This window comes from Ictidomys tridecemlineatus, chromosome 7 (assembly GCF_052094955.1).
Source record: "Ictidomys tridecemlineatus isolate mIctTri1 chromosome 7, mIctTri1.hap1, whole genome shotgun sequence".
NCBI lineage: Eukaryota > Metazoa > Chordata > Mammalia > Rodentia > Sciuridae > Ictidomys > Ictidomys tridecemlineatus.
The window spans coordinates 124,686,603-124,701,656 of record NC_135483.1 but is presented as its reverse complement, the minus strand read 5'-3'; the positions used below and the strand labels follow the sequence as shown (position 1 = coordinate 124,701,656).

The window sequence follows — 15,054 nt, the reverse complement described above, 5'->3', positions numbered from 1 at the left end:
TAAGCCATTGTAAGGACTTTAGCTTTTACTCTGAGCAATGGAAACCAGTAAAATGGTTTGAGTAGAAAAATGGCATGATCTGACTTAGATTTAAATTCTGATTATTTTTTTGAAGGAAGAATAAACAGGATCTGCTAATATGGAATGTGAGAGAAAACGTTAAGGATGACAAACATTTGGCTTATACAGCTGGAGCGATAGAACTATTTTTAAAAATTGAGATAGAGATGACTACAAGCAGAGCAGCTTTTGGTAGAAGATGAGGAGCTCAGTTTTATACACTCACACAGTAAGTTTGAAATGTTTCTTAAATTAAAAAAAAAGTCAATTAAGCCTTGGTCATAATATCTAAAAATTTGGAGGGAGCTGTGGGATGGATATCAAAATTTGAACATTGTGAAGGTATGTCACTGTGCATAAAGGGATGAGATTTGATTGGATAAGACCACTAAGAGTGGGTCTGAATAGAAATAATTGATTAATCCAATCCAGTTCCTGGGCTACCTGAACATCAGGAGGTAAGATAAAGAGAGGGAATTTGCAAAGAGATTGGGAAGGAACAGTTAGACAAAAAAAAAAAAAAAAAGAATGTGATTGTTTCTACCATAATACTGTAATAGCAGCATTACAAAGAGGTGACAATGGTAAGCTGTTTCCGAAGTTATAGGATTAGCTAGTAAAATAAAAGTTGAGAATTGGACCTCGATTTAGCAATATAGAAGCCCAAGCCATTTCTGATGAAGTAATAGTGGAAAAAAAATGTGTATTTGGAAGACATATGTGGAATGTATGTGGAAAATATTTTCAAGAAAATTATCTCTTACTTTTTCCACAGAAACGTTTAAAGACAAAGTGATATTGCACAGATATAGCACATAGTGCTCTGAATTCAGTGTTTGGCACCTAGTGGACTCCTACTAATTGGAAGGTAATGCTGGAGATGCTGATAATACACATAATTCTTGTAATTCAACAGGAGCATCAGGTTCCTAAAGAATAATTTCTTACCATTAGAAATTTATCCTTTGAGTCCCAGCTCACATCCCATATAATAAATAATAAGCAGTATTAGGATTTGACATGCCCAAATAAATTCAAAGAGTACTTTAAGCAAACACAAGCGAACCATACCATATGACAAAAAATGATGGCACTTATGCCATTATTGAATAAGTAATAAAGATTCTCAACTTTTTATTTTCTTTGTAATATCCAAATGGATATATTTAAGCAAATTATGATATATTAGTTGAATAATGTATAGCCCATAAAATTTAAAAGAAATGTTTAATAATTCAGGAAAATGCCCAGTATATAAATTCAGTCAAATATATCAGGATTTAAAAAAAGTAAAGGAAAATAACTATCAGAAATATAAAGAAATATGGGGCTGGGGTTGTGGCTTAGTGGTAGAGTGCTTGCCTAGCACTTGTGAGGCAGTGGGTTTGATCCTCAGTATCACATAAAAAATAAGGAAAAATGAGTAAATAAAGGCATTGTGTCCATCTACAACTAAAAATTAAAAAAAAGAAAAGAAAGAAATAATTGAAACTTTTTTATACTAATCTATGTGTGTATAGTTTTCTTAAAGGTGTTTAAAATCATTTTTATATTTGTCTACATTGAAAAAAAAGATATTTAAATAATTAAACCTCGGTTATTCTAACCCAGAAGGAGAATAAACATCCCAAAGACAGAATCTGGCATTATATTTGAGGAATGTCTAATAAAAAAAACATTTTACAAGTGTTTTAATTAAATGAAAAAGATTTTGATTTCAGAACTATTAATTTAAGGTAAATTAGGAATAATTCATATTAACAATGTTTTGTAGAATAGTTTATGATTCTTAATACATTTTTTCTAGTTTATTTAATACACAAATTTGGAAATGGAATAGAGATTACATCTGGAACAGACTTCTCATTAAGTCCATAGAAAAAATCCAGATCCAAACACAGTAACTGTCTTTTCTCTGTATTATCTTATCTGCAATACCCTTGCACACTGTACCAATAGAAGCAATGCGACCGACCTACAAACCTATAAGAAAACATGTGTGTATATTCTTTCAAAAAATATGAAACAAAAAGATGAAGGATAGTGATTATAGTGATGCCAGGTATATTTTTAGACAAATATTCTGGCATATTTTCACAAATCCAGTCTATTTAAATATATGGTAAACTTCAGTGACAACACAAATCATTCTATTTGTTTTCCAAGGGGAAAAAAATTCTTGGATTTGGAATTTTTATTACAAAGGAAGGGTAAGCCTGCACAAAATCTCTCATTTTATAGACAAGGACAGTGACATATTGGTATAGTGAAAACACTGAAAAGAGTCAATGAAGACACTCATTTTTCTGTCTAGAAAGGCTACAACTTGTCAAGCATATCCTCTGATAATATGAAGCTAAATGAGCAAAGTAATTTAGGTCTAGAATATGACATAAAAGATAAATCAACAGAACCAAATGAATAGCCAACATAAGACCCTGAAATATATAAATATTTTCCATATGTTAATGGTAACCACAAAATAAATAATGAGAGAATAAATGGTTCAATACACATCACAAGTGATAATTAGATAATTATCTAAAAATTAAAATGTATCCCTACTGCTACATTACAATTAAATGCGTAACTATATATCAAACATATATATATATATATATATATATATAAAGCCATTCCATGTGAATAAAACTAAAACTGAAAAGCTCAAAAAATCTATGATTAAAAGTAATCTAATTAGCAAATGTGTTTGAAACTAAGTCATAAATATTGTAATAAGTATTCTCATATATTGATGATAACTAAAAATCAAGAGAACCCCAGAAAATAAATGGAAATGTCTATATAAAAATAATTATACCTTTAAAAAATTAATCATGTAACCAACACTGTAGCCTAAGAATATAAGCAGCAATAAAACTTCATAAACTATTCATAAAAAATGTGAAGCAATCTAAAAAATTTAGTGATAAACAGTAATTAAAATTACAGTGTAGAAAGATATGAGATAAAATACTCTGTAGCCAGTAAAAGTAGGTCTTGAAAGAATATATCACATAGAACAAAATGATCCTGAAATATTGATTTAAAAAATTAAAATTGAAATTTTATTTCATAATGAACAGAGTTCCTAGGTTCAATTCCAAGTTATTTTCTTTTTTCTTTTCAGCTTTTTTCTACAATGAATAGTCATTTTATTATTTAGGGGAAAAAAGTGCTAGTTTGTAAAGAAATTGAATAAATTCCATTATATTCTTTATTGTTCTTCAAATTTAAGTGCCTAAAGAAGGGATAGGAGTATATATCAGAGAAAGAGCTCTTGCCTAGCACATACAAGGTCCTGGATTTGACACTCTCAGCACCAAAAATAAAAAAAGCAACCTAAAGATTTACTAAAATTTGGATTTTTTTGAGTTATTTAGCATATTCTAGCAATAGAAAGGTTAATAGATAAATATTTGAGAACTATAAAAAATGTCATTATTTCTAAAATTCTTTTCTTTCTTATCTTTCAAGGAAGGAATGTTTCTGAAACAACTGGATTTTTTTGGGGGGGTAGTATCCTCTCCTCATACTCTACACAAAAATTAACTCAAATATTAAAAGGTTAAAAAAAGCAACAACAACAAGAAAAATCTCACTTATCTTTTAAGAAAAAAATATATATACACTAGAAAACTTTAATACCTAGGAATACCCAAATATTTCTTAACACAAAAATAAGAATAAAAGAAAACAATTACACATTAGTTTACATCAAAATTAAAATTCTGCTCCTTCAAAGACACATTTAAAAAAAGGTAAGCAGCAACCCTATGTAAAAATAGGCAAGAAATATTGAAGAAGACAGTTCATAAGAGAAGATTGGCCAATAAAACACATAAAATAATGCTCATTATTCAATAGTTATCAAGAAGTGCAAATTAAAGTCACAATGAGATACCAACATGAAGTTACGATATTTGCTAAAATGGGAATAGAAAATACTCAAAGTTGGGAAAGCAGACTGGCAGTATTTCACAATATTAAACATACACTTAGCATATGACTCAGCACTCTACTCCTTGGTATTTTCCCAAGAGTTATGAAAACATATGTCCATACATAAGATTGTGTATGAATGTAGCTTCATTTAAGAAGCAAAATGACGGAAACATCCGAAGTATCCTCCAGTAAGTGAAAGGATAAACAAATTTTAGTCCATCATTATGCAATGGTCTAAATCTATCTGTCAAATTCTTGTGTTGGAAATGATTCCTGATGTGCAGGTGTTGGGACATGAAAACTTTTAAGAGGGACAGGTGTTTAGGTCATGAGAGCAAAACCCCCATAGATGGAGTCATGCTACTATCAAAAGGACTTACATGATTGGGTTCTCTCTTCTACTTTGGTGTTGTGAGTATGTGCACATCTGCATTAAACTGTGTGATTCTTGAAGACTGATGTTCTACTTGATGAAACTCTATACATTACAGAGTACATAGCCAGTATTTTACTGAATGAGTGGGCAAAATATTGACATTAATTATTCCTATTAATCTTTAAAAATAACAGTATCTCACTATTGTTTTTAATCTTTAACTATCCTTTCTAAGATTTCAGAGGCTTGGCCCAAAGGTTACCACTGAGGAAAACTGTAACCTAAATTCATCAGTATTCTGCAGTGGCTCAATATATGCAAAACTGTTTAAGTCTGAAATAAGTCAAGGTGAGCCAAGAAAAGATATTTTTGTTTAAAATACATTGAACAAGGCCCTTTGTAACCTAAAGTCAGTGGCCATTTCTTTCAATGTCCTCCAGAAACATCCGTTTTATGAATATTTTATGAATAGCATATAAATGTTGTGATTACTTGGCTCTTTAGAAGGAACCCAGGTATATCTAAGTCAGGGACATAGCCTAGTCTTGTGATTCCAAAGTCTGTACTAAGAATCTAGACAAATCAGGCTGTGAACTCTTTCTTCTTCTTAACTACTTTTGTGACCTAAAAAAAAAAAAAAATGAATTAAATTTTCTGTATGTTTCTCATTTATAAATCAGTTTACTAATAGTATATACCCTCAATTCTGCTTTCAAAATTAATCAATCAAATTAATAAAGTAATAATTAATAATTAATTAATCAATCAAAATAACGCATAGGCAGTGTGTAGCACAGTATACCTAATACTCTTTCTTGATTATATTTATTTGTTTTCATGATATTAATGTGGTTGTGTAGACTGGCAGGAGGATGAGAAAGAATTGTGGATATGAGTCTGAAAAACCAAAGTAAATATCAGAGGTCAAAATTTCACCAAGTCTGGGCTGAGATTGTGGCTCAGCGGTTGACCGCTCACCTAGCACTTGCGAGGCCCTGGGTTTGATCCTCAGCTCCACATTTAAAAAAAAAAATCTTAAAAAAATTTTCACCAAGTCTATTAGTTTTTCTTTTTCTTTTTTTAATTGGTTCTTTTTAGTTACACTTGACAATAGAATTCATTTTGACATAACTATAAATATATAGAATGCAGCTTGTTCTAATTCAGTCCCCAGTGTTCCCCCTTTCTGTCCCTTACAGCCCATTTCCTTCCCTCTATTCTACTGAACTTTCTGTTATTTACTTATAGCTTTTTTAAAATGAGTGCCTTGTGTATACACATGATGGTGAGATTCATTGTGGTATATTCATATCTGTACATAGGACAGTAGGTCATATTCATTCTACTGATTTTCCCTATCCCATTCCTCTTCCCTTCTCTTCATCGCCCTTTGTCTACTCCACTGATCTCTCTTCTATTCTTTTTTATTAATCCTCCTCCCACCTTATTTTGAATTAGCTCCCCATATCAGAGGAAATGTTCAACTTTTGAGTTTTAGGGATAGGCTGCTTTCACTTAGCATGATATTCTCCATTTCCATCCATTTACTGACAAATGCCATAATTTCATTTTTCTTAATGGCTGAGCAATATTCCATTGTGTATATATACCACACTTTCTTTATTTATTCATCTGTTGAAGGGCATATAGGTTGGCTCCATGGCTTGGCTATTGTGAATTGTGCTATTATAAATATTGATGGGACTGTGTCACTGTAGTATGCTGATTTTAGATCCTTTGGCTTTATACTGAGAATGGGTTAACTGGGTCATAATAACTGGGTCATATGGTGATTTTATTCCTAGTTTTTTGAGGAATCTCCAAACTGTTTTTTAGTATGGAATAGTTGCACCAATTTGCAATTCTACCAACAAAGTATGATTGTACCCTTTCCCCAAATCCTGGTCAACATTTATTGTTACTCATATTGTTGGTAATTGCTATTCTGACTGGAGTGAGATGAAATCTCAGTTTAGTTTTAATTTGCATTTATCTAATTGCTAAAGATGTTGAATATTTTTTCACATTTGTTGATCAATCATTGTATTTCTTTTCTTTTTTTTTAACCATACGATGATTTATTTTTATTTTTTTAAAATATTTCTTCTATGGAAAAACGTCTGTTTAGTTCATTTGCCCATTGGTTGATTGCATTTTTGGAGGATTTTTTTGTTTGTTTTTTGATGTTATGTTTTTAGTTCTTTATATATCTTGGAGATTAATGCTGTGTCTAAGGTGTAGGTGGAAAAATATTTTCTCCAATTGTGTTGACTCTCTCTACACACTCTTGATTGTTTTTATAGTACAGAGCTTTTAAATCTGATACCATCCTTCTTATTGATTTTTTTATTTTATTTTATTTCTTGTGCTTCAGGAGTCTTATTAAGGAAGTTGGTTCCTAAGCTAACATAATGGAGAACTGCGCCTATGTATTCTTCTGGTATATACAGGGTTTCTTTTCAAATTTCTAGCTCTTTGTTCCACTTTGAGTTGAGTTTTGTGCAGAGTGAGATAGAGAGGTTACATTTCATTCTACTTCATATGGATTTTTACTTTTCCTAGCACAATTTGTGGAAGAGATTATCATTTCTCCAATGTAAGTTTTTGGTACCTTTGTTTAGTATAACATTATTTATGTGGGTTTGTCTCTGGGTCTCCTACACTATTCAATCAGTCTTTATGTCTGTTTGGGTGCCTGTACCATGCTGTTTTTGTTACCATAACTCTGTAGCATAATTTGAGGTCTGTATTGTGATGCCTCCTGTTTCACTTTTTCTCACTAAGAATTGATTTGGATATTCAAATCAATTTTTTTCCAAATTAATTTCATGACTTATTTTTCTAAAATGTCATTGGAATTTTGATGGGAACTGCATTGAATCTGTATAATATTAAATCCATTTTAATATTAATTCTGCCTATCAAAAAACATGGGAGATTTTTTTATCTTCTAAGATCTTCCTCAATTTCTTTCTTGGGTACTTTATAATTTTCATTGTAGAGTTCTTTCAGGTCTTTTGTGAGACTGATTCACAAGTTGTTTTTTGTTTTGTTTTGTTTTGTTTTGAGGCTATAATGAATGAGATTATTTTCCTAGTTTATTTTTCAGCAGATTCAACATTGGAGGATAGGAACACAATTAATTTATGGGTGTTGATTTTGTATCCTGCTAATTTGCTGAGTTCATTTATGAGCTCTAGAAATCTTCTGCTGCAGTTTTTTGGGTCTTCTAAGTATAGGATCATGTCATCAGCAAACAGAGATAATTTGAGCTTTTTAAAATTTCTGGGAAATATATGCCCTTTATCTAGGTTGACTGTGTCTATATGCCCCACTTTTTTTTTGTAAGACTATAAATACCATTGCCTATCACCCTAAATTAGTGCTCATCATGATATATGAGTCACCTCCAGTATCGATAATCCATTTTAATCAATCACACTCTTCTACCTATCCACAAAGATTAAGCCATGTACTTTAAAAAACAGAGTAAATACAATCTTAGTTTAATACTGTAATTCTCTAGTCATTGGTTTTTCCTCACACACAAGAATACTCCCTTTCAAGGAGGAAGATTAGTTATACAAAATCAATGAACGTTAGCTGTCTAATAAAATAGTCCAGGACTATGAGAAGATCACTTAGAAAGCAGCAGAAGAGGGATCCAAGAGAGGGAGGCTGCCTGTTTCCCTCAATTTATAAAAAAGAAACCAGTTCCTATGCCTTGCAGGAACAAGGACACATGGAGGTACTGAACTGAGATCATGAGTCAGCAACTCCACTATTTTTTTTTTTTTAGGTTCTTACAAGATATTTATTGTCTTAAAACAAAAATATAAAATTACATTACTATAAATAGAGGGATAAATGTGCTTTGCCATAGATACATATCCCTGGTTTCCTCTACAGAAATATTATACTAATACTGCCAATCCCACAGGATATTTTTCATTCTTGCTATTATTTTAACTATCACTCATTTGCTGATATTAACATTAATTTCATAACTATTTAGGTAATCTGGCTTATTACATAATGAGTTATTCAATAAAATGATTGTAGTTTTTGTATTTGAGCCCATAGTGGGGAAGTACAAGGGACACACATGGACTAGGATAATTTTGAGAACGTAAAAATAAGATGATGACTGTTCTATACAGATCTGCAAGCAGAATGATCCCTGCTAAAGACCTTCCTGACCAAAGTTTAACTATCCCACAGGACACCTTGATAGGGTCTAGGTATCTGTGGGAGTGAAGAAAAGTACTCAAATCTAGTTTTCAGAATATGTATCTCCATAGTAGTATCTAATGAAAGCATAAAACTTAAACTCCAATGCAAACTAGCATTTATTGATGATAGAATCCTTTATTGAAACTAAAAGAGTATGATAATCAAACACTGTTTTGGCTGGGCATGATGGCACATGCCTGTAATCGCAGTGGCTTGGGAAGCTCAGGCAGGAGGATCACAAGTTCAAAGCCAGCCTCAGCAAAAGCAAAAACACACTGAGCAATTCAGTGAGACACTCTCTCTAAATAAAATACAAAATAGTGGTAGGGATGGTACTCCATGGTCAAATTCACTGAGTTCAATAACTGGTACCAAAAAAATAAAAAGCTATTCTGTTGGTTGTTAAAATTATAGCATGTCCCCTTAGCATCACACAATTTCAATTTCTGTATCACTTCTGTCATTTGTGATGCTATAAAGGCCCTCTGGGGTTTTCATTCAGATTCTCTTCCCACTAAATCACTTCTATGCCCCCCATTTCCTATCTACACATTATCTATGGACCAACCAAAAAGTAGAGACTGAATAGTTTGCAATCCTACATGTCCTGGAATTTATAAAATCTAGAAACACCATTCAATTAGGAACCAGAAAGATTTTCAAACTATTGATTCATATTTGTTCCTTGTTACAGGGATAACTGAGGCCCAGAGACACCAATTCACCTACTGAGGACATAGGCCTTAGAGGGGAAACTGGGACTAAGGTTCACTATAGCACAGTGCTCATGCAAACCTGCCATATGATTTTAAATCTCCCTAGAGCTTTCATAAGTATACTACAGCAACCTTTGGCTTTTTACAAATTCTCTCTAATATCTACTCTAACTCTTCCAACTTGGTAATGAGCACAACTCAATCTTCCACATAAACAGGAATGGGAAGTATCTGTTAGTGCATTTTTTTTTTAGGTGGCACCAGGATGTCGTGAAAGAGTTAATGTGCCCCCTAATAAGTGTTTATGTTATCAAAAAGCAGTCCCTTATAAAACAGAAAAATACATAGATATGCATGTGTCTGTATCTAATGTTTGAACAGCTCTACACACTCTCATAAACTCCTGAAATCATCTCTTTTTACAGCATTACTCAATTATTGATGTGTAAAATGACAATGCTGACTCTGTAGCAAAGATCCAATTATATTCCACATACTCCATTTTTAAAAAAAGATAAAAATATAAACCACTTTAGAAAAATGATGATAAAATCGTTTTTTGGTTTTTTTTTTTTTGCAAAATGCTTTTTATTTTATAATTTTTTTCCTTTACTGGTATAGCTTCTTTTTTCATTTTTTTTATTGGTTGTTCAAAACATTACATAACTCATGACATATCATCTTTAGCCAATCCTTAAAAAACAAATGCCAAATGTCTTCTTTGATATAAGGAGAGCAACTAAGAACAGAGCAGGGAGGAAGAGCATGAGGAAAAGACTAACATTATACAAAATCGGTTTTTTTAAAGTTTGATAGAGTTGAATATTATAGCCAACTTCTGATGGAACAATTGTATTTCTTTACTTAACAGGTGTCTCAAATGCAGCATGTCTGAAATAAACTCAGTATCCATCCTGCTTGAATCATCTCTTACAATGAGCCCTCCCTCTGGAAACTGGATCCAAGAAACCCAAGACTTGTCCATAGAACCTATACCTTCAATATCTGCCAGATCCTATCAAGCACCCAGATTTCAATTTTTACCTGTTTCTCTCACACCTCATTCCTGCTGGTCTGCTATAAATTGGTATCACTTCCAACACAAGATGCATAGACTGCTGGACAGCTTCCTATCCAGTGCCCTGAAGATAGTGGCTCTTCTCCAATGCATTGTCCATGTTGTATCCATAGTGATTCTTCCATAATACAAATCTGAATATGTCTGCCCTATTTTTGGAACCCACTGGTGTCTTATCACTTTTTAAATGCATTCAGTGGCTCTTCTTTATTCATTTAGTTATTAATAAAAATAATATATCAAGGACTGGGGTTGTGCCAAGCATGTTTGAGGCACTGACTGGGTTCTATCCTCAGCATCACATAAAAACAAATAAATAAACACAGGTCCATTAATAACTAATAGAATTTTTTTAAAAAATACATCAAACCCATATTCCAAATGGTTCATATCAAGTCATAATGTTCACTCTGATCGTATTCCCTATTTCCCCACGTGCATGACAGGCAACAATCTAAATCCTATATTCATAGTTAGCCTCACTTGCTTTTTATGAAGTCTTACATCTCTATATACTCTTTTAATGTATGTTCTTAAATTTTAGGGTTTTTTTGATTTCTAGTAGTCTATATATACTTACTCTTTGTGGGGTATAACTTATCATTAATTTACTACTTTATTGTCAAGATTCATCCATATTGATGAAAGAGCATTCATTTTGATTACTATATAATAATTCCTTTGATCTATATACCAAATGTCTATCCTTCAGTTCTTTCCATTGATTGGCCTGTATGTTATTTACAAGTTTTATTCCAGTGAGTAGTGGTGCTATGAACATACTTGTGGAAGAAATTTTCTTGGATATATGACTATGACGTCTGAGTCCTGTATGAATGTTTAGATTTCAGAGATAATACTAAATTGTTATCTGAATTCACCACAAAAGTGTAGACATGCATCAACTCTAATGATTGGCATTATTAACCTTTATAATTGTTGTTAGCTGAATGGATATAAATGCATGTCATTGTAGCCTTGATCTGTTTTTCCCTGATTATAATGTATATTAATTATCTCCTCATAAGTTTATTTGCCATATGTGTTTGCTTTTCTATCTATTGCTTATATTTTTTAAATAGGGTTATTTGGGGGTTTCTGCTTTTTCTTTCTTTTTTTTGTGTGTGGGAAGGCAGGGTATACTGGGGATTGAACCCAGGGCAGCACTGTACCCCTAAGTTACACACCCTCAGCCCTTTTTTATATATTATTTTGAAACAGAGTCTCCCTAGTTGCGGAGGTTGACCTTGAATTTGCAATCATCCTGCCTCAGTCTCTTGAGTCACTGGGACTACATACATAGACCATAGTCAGTTTATTTGGGCTTTTCTTATTAATAATAAGAAACAAATACACACACACACACATACACATATTATCATTATTTATATATACTTGGTAAGAGTTTGTTAGCTGTATGTTCTTTGAATATCTTCAACAATGTGTGACTTCTCTTTTATTTTTTGATGTCAATGTTTCCTGTGTTTTGCCTTAGAATTTTCCTTATTTCAAGATCATGTAGATGCCTAATTGTTTTCTACTCAAGTTAAAGTTTTGGTTTTGGCATTTATGTTTGTAGTACATCCAAAGTTTATATCAACTGGGAAGAAGAGTAAGGCATCCTTTTCTACACAGATTACCATTTCATTCTCAGTTCCATCTATTGAATATATACTCTTTTTCCAATTGATCTTCAGTGCTTCCCCATCATATAATGAATGTTCCAAATGTGTGAGTCTATGTCTAAGATCTAAATCTATTTCCTTGGACAATTTATACTTCTGCTTTGTGTCAATACTATTTTGATTACTCTAAATTTTAAGAGCTGTTATTTAAATAGTCAAATTTTAACTCTGCAATTTCTCTTTTTAAATTATTCTGGTGGGAAATACACTTAAATATTTATTAATCTATTTAAAATTTTGCATTTTCTTCTTTAAGTAGTTATTTCCTAGTCTTGTATTGTAGACCTTAACCTTAATGCTATAGCCTCTGTGAAATTTTACCTATTCACCTAGATTGTTTCCTTAGCTTAGAGCATCCATCTTCATCCTAACACCCATTATGTGTTGTAATCATGTGTACTTTACCATTTTAGCTGAATTTGTATATTTAACTGAATATGTGTCAACAATGGAAATTGCATATACAATAGTGCTCCCATGAGATTTTAATACCTAGTGAGGCTACAGCAGTCTTAGTTATATAAACACACTCCACAATGTTTCCCACTGTCTCCCCTTCCCATGCTTAAGTAACACATGACTGTATGTTTGTGTGTGCATGTGGAGAGAGGAATGATTACTTTGTGATTTACTATAAGCTCCATGACTAGAAGAATCCCAGTTTTATTAAATTCCAAACTGCAAAGGCCTTAGTTATATATTCCTAGGATTTAGTACACAGTAAATACTAAATAAATAATTAATGAATTAATAAATGAAAATATCTCAAAAATTAATCCATAGTGTATGTTAATATTGGGTACTTAAAACTTATATAAAGTCTAAAAATATAAGTCATCTTAGAAACCACCAAATCCAACCCAGAAAGATCAAATTCTGTAACCCAAAAGTCATTGTTTAGTAGATTTAAAAGAAAAATATAAGTCAGACATACTTTCTACAACATCACTGCATATAAATAACTCTAAATATATAGTACAAATTCCTAAATAATCTGCAATACAAATAAAATATAAAATTAAAACCTCATGTCTATTTCCTATTTTACAGGACAAATGATATTAATGTGCCAAATTAAAGTACAGTGGACTGAATGTTTCTGCCCAAAATTCACCTGTTAGAACTCTAAAAGGTTTGGCAATAGTATTAGGAGGTGTGACCTCGGGGAGGTAGTTAAGTCCTGAGGGAGAAGCCCTCATGATTGGGATTAACAACCTTATAGAAATGTCTCAAACAGATCCCTTAACCATCTGCCAGGTGAAGTTAGTGAGAAGTCAGTTTTGCATGAGAAACAGGATCTTCACAGACACCAATCAACCAGTGCCTTGATCTTGATCTTCCCATCATCCAAAACTGACTTGTAAGTTTTGTAAGTTTCTGTTCTAAGTGAGTCACCCAGCCTACAGTGTGTTGATCAGACAAAAAGTCTTACAGATGAAGACAACATGGTTTAACTTTACAATTAAATACAAGGAAAAATTATTTTTGCCTTGCATCTTTAAATTTCACAGTTTAAGGTTAAGGAGTAAGCATTAAGGACCTAAATCAGCAAAACTGTACTTTTGTGGGTACTTGAGGAAAAGCCTGCTTGTTTTGCTTTTTTTTTTTTTTTTTTGGCTAAATCAGGTCATAACTTTTTGTGTGTGACTGAACTAGACGCCTCCATTCAACAAAGTGATCATTCTAAATGGTTGTGATCCATCAAGACAGACTTCCACTCAGCCAAGAAATAGCTCAACAGACTCAAAAAAAAAAAAAGGCTTATTTACTTCAGGGCTTTAACTATGGATCAGTAAATCAATCCCATGTTCATCTATCAAAACCCGATGGACTCATAAAGTTCTTCTTCCTGAATAATTGTAGAATAAAGCTATGAAAATGCATATAATCTACCTAAATCAGTCTAGACTCAGTCACTTCCAAAGAACTTTTCTCTGAATTCTTTCTACCAGTCAAAAACTAAACAAAAACTAAAGTGAGAGTGTTAGATACATTTTAAAAAGAGAGAATATGCAGAATTTCTACAGCGAAGTGAGAGCATTTTTTTTTTTTTTAATCTAAAGCAAACCCAGAATTTTCAAAATGTTCTCTGGACAAAATTAATTTTTTGGAATTGTTTTTCTGTGTTTCCCTAAAAATTACATAATTGAATAAATGAAATTCTGTTTGAGTGTCTTGACTAATAAATAACTTCAAAATTATCTATAACATTAGACATACTATAATTAGTAAATGAAGGCAAATTTCACCTTGGTAACTTAGATTCATTTTTTGAATGTTATGAAAATTTCAACTAGATTCAAATAAAATTTACCTTTTGTCATAGTTATGCAGAAAACTTTTGCTAAGTAGAGAATTAATTAATGTTTGTTTAAGAGAATAAACTAATTTCAACCACTCTATGTACTTTAGAAGTACCCATTTATGAGGAATATTTCAGAAATATAACTACTGATAGACCTTGAAGTCAACAAAAAAGAAAGTACTGAGAAAGTTATTTGTAATCATTTTGCAGAAAATAAATCCCTATGCCTTTATCTGAAAAATCACCATTTATAGAAATAATCTCTTTAGCATTAATTGTTATCTAGTCATTGTAAATACTGAGATAAGGTAACTTTACAATAGACTTGAAGTTATCTTTGTTGCCTAACATAGAGCCAAAGATCTGATGGCCCACAGGTGAAATCTGGTGACTTGCAGGTGTTTTATTGTAAAAAAAAAAAAAAAAAAAAAAAAAAAAAAAAAATTTAATCTGTTTTGGAAATCATTAGGGATGACAAATACCATTCAAGTTTGCTACTGTCCCCATCTATCTCACTTGGTTTTTAAAAGGTTTTGGCTCCTGTGAGCCTAGATTTTAAATTCTGTCCCAACTGAAAGTTCACTGAAAGTTCTTTTCATGCAGTCACAGAACACTGGAATTTAAGATTAAAGGTATCCGGGAGGTTAACTGACTCT

The 15,054-nt window shown here is 32.0% G+C and overlaps 1 protein-coding gene across 6 annotated transcripts in view; it reads right to left on the bottom strand.

Moving 5' to 3' along the window:
• The window catches only part of Galnt13 (polypeptide N-acetylgalactosaminyltransferase 13), a 514,272-nt gene that overhangs the window by 444,617 nt on the left and 54,601 nt on the right, over positions 1 to 15,054 (bottom strand). The gene's annotated exons all lie outside the window — the stretch shown is intronic.